Source organism: Hibiscus syriacus, unplaced genomic scaffold (assembly GCF_006381635.1).
Source record: "Hibiscus syriacus cultivar Baekdansim isolate YM2019G1 unplaced genomic scaffold, ASM638163v2 tig00110432_pilon, whole genome shotgun sequence".
NCBI lineage: Eukaryota > Viridiplantae > Streptophyta > Magnoliopsida > Malvales > Malvaceae > Hibiscus > Hibiscus syriacus.
The window spans coordinates 81,031-89,978 of NW_024062735.1; the positions used below are offsets into that span (position 1 = coordinate 81,031).

Below are 8,948 nucleotides of genomic sequence, written 5' to 3' on the forward strand. Positions count from 1 at the left end.
TTGAAGAACCATTTGACAAAATCATGCAAGGCACTTCGCTCAAGATCGGATCCTAGTCAATCGAATCTTACACCGCAAGGTGGTGTTTTTGTTTACGACAACGAAAAATTACGAGAAGCGTTTACAAAGTTCGTGATTACAAAAGCATTGCCGTTCGACCACTTTGATGATGAAGATTTCACGACAACAATTCAACAACTAATGCAACCACGTTATACTCAAGTAAGTCGTACTACCCTTAGAAGAGATGCTATAAAAATGTGGCGTACGGCGAGGGAAAAAATGATTTTAGGATTCCAAGAACACCGTTATGGTGTGTCGCTTACATGTGACGTTTGGAGTTCCCCTCATAATACCGGAAATTCTTTTTTAGCCGTTACGTCACATTGGTTAGATCAAGATAATTGGCAAATGATGAAAAGAACAATCGCGTTTGAATTATTCGGTGAGCCGCATACCGGTGCTAATTTATTTACACTTTTAAAACGGGTAATTTGTCTTTATAAATTAGAAAATAAAGTTTTTCTATATCTTTTGATAATGCATCGAATAATACAAACGCGGTTCCAAGATTGAAAATATTACTTTCACCGATTTTAGACAGTGCGTTTTTTCATACCCGTTGCGTTGCACACATAATTAATTTATCCGTGCAAGCCGGTTTGGAGGTTATTGAGCCAATTAGATTAGAATTTAAAACAATGATAAAATCGATTCTTTGTAACAACAACAAAGACTAAATGATTATAAACGATTTTGTAAGTCTGTTAATAAAAAAGCTTTGGGTCCTAATTTGGATTGTCCAACTCGTTGGAACTCAACTTGGATGATGATGCATACTGCCTTAAGGCAAAGGGAAACATTGCAAACATTTCACGATCGGCTTTTCGAGAGGGGTCATGTCCCAGACATTTATCCGGATTCGAGTTGGGAAACTATAGCCAAAATAACCGATTTGCTTGAGGTTTTTAAAAATGCAACAACTTTTTTATCCGGTGTTTATTACCCTACTAGCCCGTTGGTTCTTAATCAAATATTTTTGTTGGCTACCCGACTAAATGACTTTGAATTTGAAACCGAAGTTTTTCAAGAAATTGGCTTTGCAATGAAGGAAAAACTTTTAAAATATTTTAAGGAGATTCCCCCCATTTTTACTTGTGCCGCCGCTTTAAACCCAACGTTAAATGTTGGTGGGGTTGAAACACTAATTGAACAAATTGCGTTTGCTTTTAATCTAACCGATGATGAACCCAACTTTGTCCAAAACCAAATAAATTATTTTAACAAATGTTTTCGAGACATGTTTGCAATTTATTTAAATAAATACGGATCAAGTAGTGTAATACACGATCAAATGAGAATGAATGCGGAATCATCTAGTAGACGTCCAAGTAACATAAATTTGAATCTTTTTAACACTCTTGTAAATTCCCAATCCAAACGATCACGTACTACCACCCAAGTAGCGAGTTGGGAAATTATATGTCATGCGATTTTCTATCAAAAATGACATTTGAAGAGTTTGAAAGTTTGGATATTTTGGCTTGGTGGAAAGAAAAGGAAGCACAATTTCCGATTCTAGCCGCCATGGCCCGTGATTTACTAACCGTCCAAGCTTCTACGGTAGCTTCGGAATCCGCTTTTTCTGTTAGTGGCAGGGTTATATCGCAACGGAGATCAAGACTAAGTCCGAGTCGGTGGAAGTATGCATTGTTTAAAGGATTATTTGGATGGAGCGGCTCGTAAGCAACATATCACCACCCTAGAAGATGCAATTGATGCCGATTTGGAAGCAAACTTACACATTGAAGAAGTCGAACTTGGAATATCCCCTCCAAACGAAGAAGGCGAAGATGATGAAGAAGAGATGGCAATGTAGTTTATTTTATAACTTTATTTCAATTATCGTAAACTTTGTTTCAATTATCGAACTTGAAGTTTTAAGTATTTGAATTTATCGAACTTGGAAGTTTTTAAGTATTTGAATTTATCAAACTTGAAGTATTTAAGTATTTCAATTATGTTGAGTTAATTAAGTATTTCAATTAAGTATTTGAATTTATCGAACTTGAGGTTTGATGCTTTCTCTTTGATTCTCTCTTGATTCTAGTTGCTTGATGTTTCTTGTCTTGATCAATGACTTCTAAGCTTGCTTAAATACACCTTGAATCACTTCTGAACGTTAGTGATAATTAATGAAGATAATATAGCCGTTTAAGTGTGAAAACATTTAATAAAAATGCTTAGAGCATGGGGGAATCGGTACCCTCTCATAGGGAATCGGTTCCCTAAGTGTAAAATTCAAATATTTCGACCGTTGAATAGGGGGGAATCGGTACCCCTATGGGGGAATCGGTTCCCTCCGAGCATTCTGGAAATCTCGGAGCCAACCATTCAGTGAGGAATCGGTACCCCTTGGGGGGAATCGGTTCCCTATGAGCAATCTGGAATATTAAAATCGGTTTTTTTATAACCGGTTTTTTAAAAAAAACCGGTTTTTTAAAACCGAAACCGGTTACACCGGTTAGGATATCCGGCCCTCCAAAACCGGTTAAAACCGAACCGGTTATTTTATAAACCGGTTTTTTTTCTATGGGAAAAAACCGGATCGGATAAAAACCGATCCGGATCGGATTGAAATCCGAATTATGTGCAACCCTACTCCCGCTTAAACATAAGTTCTTACAATCATAGTTTAACATTGTTTAGCATGATTACAAAATAATATTTGTCCATTGATAAAGCATACATTCTGTAAACGTTTGCAATAATTAACTAAATCCAAGAACTTTAAGAAAAATAATATTCTTTTTACTTAAGGCCACCAATTAATTACACATTATCTGCCATCTATGACGTACATAGATTCGTAATAGCTTGAATAAGAATAAGCTGCAGCTGTCTCCCATGGCATCGATCTTGCAAAGCCTTCATTAATGAGTGTTTTCATAAATGAACAGACAGAACTTCTTACAAAACTAATGTATACTGACTAAAGTTTAATAATTCACCAACTAAATGAGATGCTGAAAGTTGGAATTTAAAAGCAACCGAAATAATTCCACTGTTTTTTTTTTTTTTGCCATTCCTCTGCTGCTACCTTGCTACTACTTCTTCTATGATGATACAAAGTTCACTAGAAGAATACTAAATAAAGTAAACAAATTCCAACATTTCAGAGATTTTACATTCATGATTGTTACTGAACATGGTCAAATTACCTTAACCTTTTGCACGTTACATTTTCGGTTGTTCGCTTGGCAACGGAACGATCAATGAGTATGCATGCCCATCAAATCATATAGCTGCATGGAAAAACACTGAGATTTATGCCAGTGCCAATACAATAAAACGAAAATCAGACCGAAATGATTCGAGAAAGACATACCATTCTCCATAGATCTTAAGTTATCCATATAACTTCTCAACCAACTTCACTGAATGTTCTTAAGCAAATTCTCCACCATAATTATCTGCTGCGCTGTGCTCAGAGGCTCTGAGTTCATGATTGCATTAGCAACAACAACAATGGTGTCTGGAGAGGCAGCATTCACCTTCAATAAAGCACCATAGAGTAGTCTTAGTGTTACAGAAATTTTGAATCGAGTTATAATTTCTAGCATATAGAAAAGAAAAATTAGTGGCTTAAAAGGTGCCTGAATGCGTTTTACATTTGAATTGATGAGGGAAAAGAACCGTAGCATGTTAAAAGGAAAAGGGTAAGATACAGCTTAACCAACTGCAATAAAAATTACTAACTCAAGGATCATACCCAAACCCGACCGTTTAAGCCAACAGCTATTCAAAGGAGAGTTTCTTGCCAAGAGCCTCAAGAACCGGACATGTTGGCGAACTTAACAGCCTGTAAAACCAAAAAGAGGGAGCTAAGACGGGCAATGATAAAAATAGAAAGTCAAGTATTCAAATATAGAGCTGACTAACTTTCTTGATAAGCCATTTGAAGTTTCAAACATGTATCCATCTCTGAGGGGGCCAAATTCAGCAGCTTTTCCACTGGCTATACATGACAGATTTTAAAGGTAACATCCATACGAAAATACGACATTTACAAGGAAAAAAAGGCATTTGTTGGTGCAAATATAAGGGCATGTTGACTAACCATCAGTGCAGGACAATTCAGGGTTCATGCCAAAGTTTGCTTTCACAACCCGAAGATAAAGAAGAGTACCAACCTGTAAAGAAAAGAATTATACACAAACATGCATGACTAAGACAAGATACCACATTAATTGCAAACATGTGCACACAAAATTCAGAAAATAAACCAATTTCTAGTTTGTAACTTCAAGAATTGCAAGAATTAATCTCAAAACATTGTTGGCAAGTACGCACAAAATTGTTGGCAAGTTATGCATTGGTGCACAAAGGAAATTCAGTTGAAATATGATATTTGCATAAATAATCACTATGATACTCTGATTTATGCCATCTAGAATTTTGATAAAGTTACACAAAAATCAATAAATCAGTGATGCTGTACCATGAATCCAGAAGGTCCAAGGTCAAACAAGATAATTGGGCTTGTTTTCCTCGGCAAATAATGTTCCTCCAGAAGGTACAATCCAAACAAGCCCGTTGGAAATAAGATTGAATTATGAAAAGATTCCATTAATGTGTGTCCATGAGTTTATGGCATAAGAACATCTCGATGGAATGCAGTGGCTTGTAATAATTAACAAACATGAAATGAAAGTATCCATACCTCAAACTTTGGTATATTCCTCCTGGTCCCCCCTTCAAATGCAAGCACATGCAAAAAGGCCAAAGCAGGTCCTTTGATGTCAATCAGAAAATTCTGGAAGGAAAAAGGTACAATAAAATAATGAGAAAAATGTAATTTCCATTTCAGAAAAGCAGGTTTACCCTTCAAAATTATGAAATACAAGGAACATAATATTTATAAGCAACTCATCAAAATACAGATCATTGCAACTAGAAAGGACATGGTAGACAACCATATTCAAACAGGGTACAAATATATATAATTAGTTTCAAAGCAATATATATATATATATATATATATATATATATATATATATATATTTGCATGTGTAAGTTGCTTCAAGATGCAGAATACTATTGTGGAAGAGTCAAACAATCTCCTCCATGTAATTTTATTCTTTCTTCTTCAATGTGAAACCCAAACAAGTTCCACAGCATCTGCACCAGTGGTCAAATTCTCTTCATCACAAAATAGTAAATTGACTGTTGTTTAATTAAATATGGCCATTGAGGTGGAAAATGCGAGCCTGGTTATATGAACGAAAATCGGGTGACTGCTATCGAACTCTGAAAATGAAAGCCAACCTTGTACTTAGCCAAAAGAAATTCTGAGAGAGGAGACCTACTTGTGCAATGTCACTGTTAATAGATTGGCAATCTCTTCGATAAGAACTTGCCAATGAAACACTAGTGCTTCACCTTGAGTATAGTCTCTCAACTTTCAGGCTTCAATAATCTTTGAAAAATCAGGCAATGCTAGTCTTCAAGTTCAGTTCTCTAGTGAGCATGGATAATTATAGCTAGTTGAGAGAAGCATAGACAAACTTTCAGGCAGTAGGCATTTAAACCAGCAACATTAGAAAGTGACATTTGAATCCATTTTTATCAAGAAACTAAATCAATATGTCCTCCCTAATCATTGTTTACCATACCAAATACTCAATTTTCAGCTAATATCTCCTTAACTAACTCATTGAGATTTTTCTCACTGAATCAACTGTTTGCTCATGATGCATGACAAGCACATAGAAATTAGCTTTAGCCATCTTTGCCACTCATGCATGTCCTTCTATTGAAATTGAATGGAAAAAGAAGGAAAGGAAACTACGAAATAGAAACCAAATTTAACCAGGTACATGCAAAAGCAGGCATCTTATGTGGAGATAAACTGCTTTTCAATAGCCTAATACTATGTTCTACTGAAAATCAGTTCCTACTAACACATTCTCATCAGATCTCATCCATCTTAAAATTTTCATACTGGACCTGTGGATTACAAATTGATCTTTGCGAATAAGCTCCAAAATTTTCAGTTAGTTTCTATCAATTACATAAACACTTCTCTATGATCATTTCATGCAATCTTCTTTTGCTTTTCACTCATCAGTTGAAGAGAATAACAGGAAAATTACATTATTACAATAAGGCACTATTAACATAGTTGGACTTTCATTTTTCCTTTATCCTGTTATAGCTAAAGACAGTTGCTCCCTCTCTTTTTGCTAGCTTCTCACAGAATAGCATCACCTACCACTCTTCATGGTAGTAAAGACAAAATCAGGAGGAGAAGAAGAAAAACTGGAAAGAAATCTGAACTTTCCATGCATAACTATAACCCAACCAAATACTCAATAGGAGAATAACCAAATTGATTTCACTCCCCTGATACACCGCCCATCAGAATAGAATACAAATACAAATATTTCATGCACTAAAAAGACAAAGCGAGCAGTTAAAGTATACGATACAAAGAAAACAGCAAACTATCACAGCATTCAACATTTAGTTAACAACTAAAACAGGACTTACATCAGCTTTAGAGTCTACCACAATACCAAGAACAGTATCTTCCACGCAAGGCACATACTGTATAGAGAAACCACGAAATCATAACTGTGATACTGAAAATAATGGGCACAATAATCAAAAAGCTTTCACTGGAACTGTAGAATTACACAAGCATGGAACTAACCCTTTTTTGAGAACTTTCAACCCAGTACTTATTTGGTTTCGAGAATCTAAGTGTTCCAGCCTTCATCACAGAATAGCATCACAATCCTGGGGGAAAAAAGAAATTCATCCACTTTTCATTATCATCTATTAAAACTTTTAAAGATCAGACAAAAAAATATACAAGGATCATGAGAGAAACAGACAGACCTGACGGATACCACCACCTAGCTTGATGGTCTGGTTGGTCATGGAGGAGAGGTCAAGCACCACATCCCCTGGAACCTAATACACCACAGTTAGAATTGGATAAACAATAAAAAAATAAAAAACATGCAGGGAAGAAAAATGAAGAAATAGAGAAAATCATAACTTACTACAGTCGAATCAATGAAGCTTGCCGGCGAACAGGACTTTTTATTTACCATTGAGAATTATTTTTTTCTTATTTTGAAGCTGTCGGTTCAGCTGTGGGTGGAGCAACCGAGCAAATCAAACCAAGAGCAACGGATGTAGCCGTGGGTGAACAGAGGCTGAGAGTGGGAGGGGCTGTCGGGCTGAGTGATCGAGTGATTAAGGGGCTAACGCCTATTTGCCTTCAATCCTCCTTTACAACTTTATTTTAGGGTTTAACATTTATTTCAGTATTTTATTTTTGCTATTTTTATTTCAACTTTTTTAAGTTTATTTTTTTAATAAATAAAATTTAAACGTTGTATTTGGGTTAAATTTACAAGTTTGTTATTAATGTTAGAAAATTTATATATATAAATTACGTAGATTTTTTATTTGGGTTAAAATTATATATATGAATTAGGTACTTTCATCAATCATCCTGTTAATTTCTCTATTAAATGTTAATAGATGATATGCATTATCATCTATAGCATTTTTTTTGTATTGTTTTCCTTTTCCTTATGATTTAATTTATTAATAAATAAATATAAATAAAAATCAATAACAATTTATTTTACAATTAAAGAAAATTTCAGACTTATAATAAATATAATATACTTGGTTTTATTAATTTTAAAGGTTTAAAACACAAATTAATCATTGTGTTTGATAAATTTAATCAATTTAGTCCTAATTTTTAGATCAAATTGACTTCTAATCTTTTTTAATTAATTAGTTCTAATGTTAGATTATAATTTATAATTGTGGAAACATATGTATAACGTACAATATTGTCATAAATATGATGCAAAATTAAGTGACCAATTATGTTACATGTGTCATAGATATTAAAGTATCATAGAGTTAAATAGAAACCATAAGTTATATTTAATTTGATGAGGTGCATAATTTTGAATACTTAATAGATTGACTTAATATTCATTCTATATAAAGAGGTAGTGGGAAATATGTTAATTTGTCTTACTTTTATCCCGTTAGATAGTTTTTACGATAAGATAAAACATATTTTCTTGGAAGATCACAACTTTTTTAAAGTAGAGTTTTGTATGTTTATTAGAACAACACATACAAAACGAGACAACGACAATGTCTAATTAAAAAAACCTCCTTAACTCTAGGTGGAGGAAAAGAGTGCAATATTACCCTTCTAAGGGATCGTCCGACTAAACACCCACACTCTAGCTCAAATTAGAAATTAAATAACACTAGACTTCAAGTACATGCAGGCAACATTACTACTAAGACTTCATATACCAGCATCATGAACAGGACTGTATCCACTCCAAGGCTAATGACGAAAACAACTCAGAGCTCTTTCAACAAACCTGAAGCTCCAAATCCAGAGAGCAATCTGCATCTCACACCACCATCAGGATGAAAAATGATGTATATTAGGCACCCCAACCACACATACATTCGCTCCAACTAGCAACGAACAAAAACAAACAACAGAAATCCACTACAAGACAGTACCAGAACAATCGGCTGGAAACAATGCAAATTAACATTTAGCACCGGTTCATCGAATCATGACAAAACGAAAACTTTACTCCAAACCAGTCAACGAAGCAACAAAAAACCTGAGAAGCATGCATGGACAACCCCTGATGAAGCAGCTATACATACTGATCATACCAGCTAGGAAGTCGGTCCCGCCTCATTTACTAACTGCCAAAACAACGGTGAAGTTCTTCTAATACCCTCTTTAGCTAGATTATGAGCTTCTATATTCCTCTCTTTGTGCACAAAGTTAATGGACCAAGAATAGCGCTCACACAAAAAATTGCATCTGCTGGCTAAGGCAGTAAGATGGGGGAGATAATCTCGGATTGTTGGAC

General features: G+C 34.8%; 1 pseudogene; it reads right to left on the bottom strand.

Moving 5' to 3' along the window:
• Positions 1 to 2,908: 2,908 nt before the first annotated feature.
• Positions 2,909 to 7,290, bottom strand: LOC120125537 (annotated as a pseudogene).
• Positions 7,291 to 8,948: the final 1,658 nt, after the last annotated feature.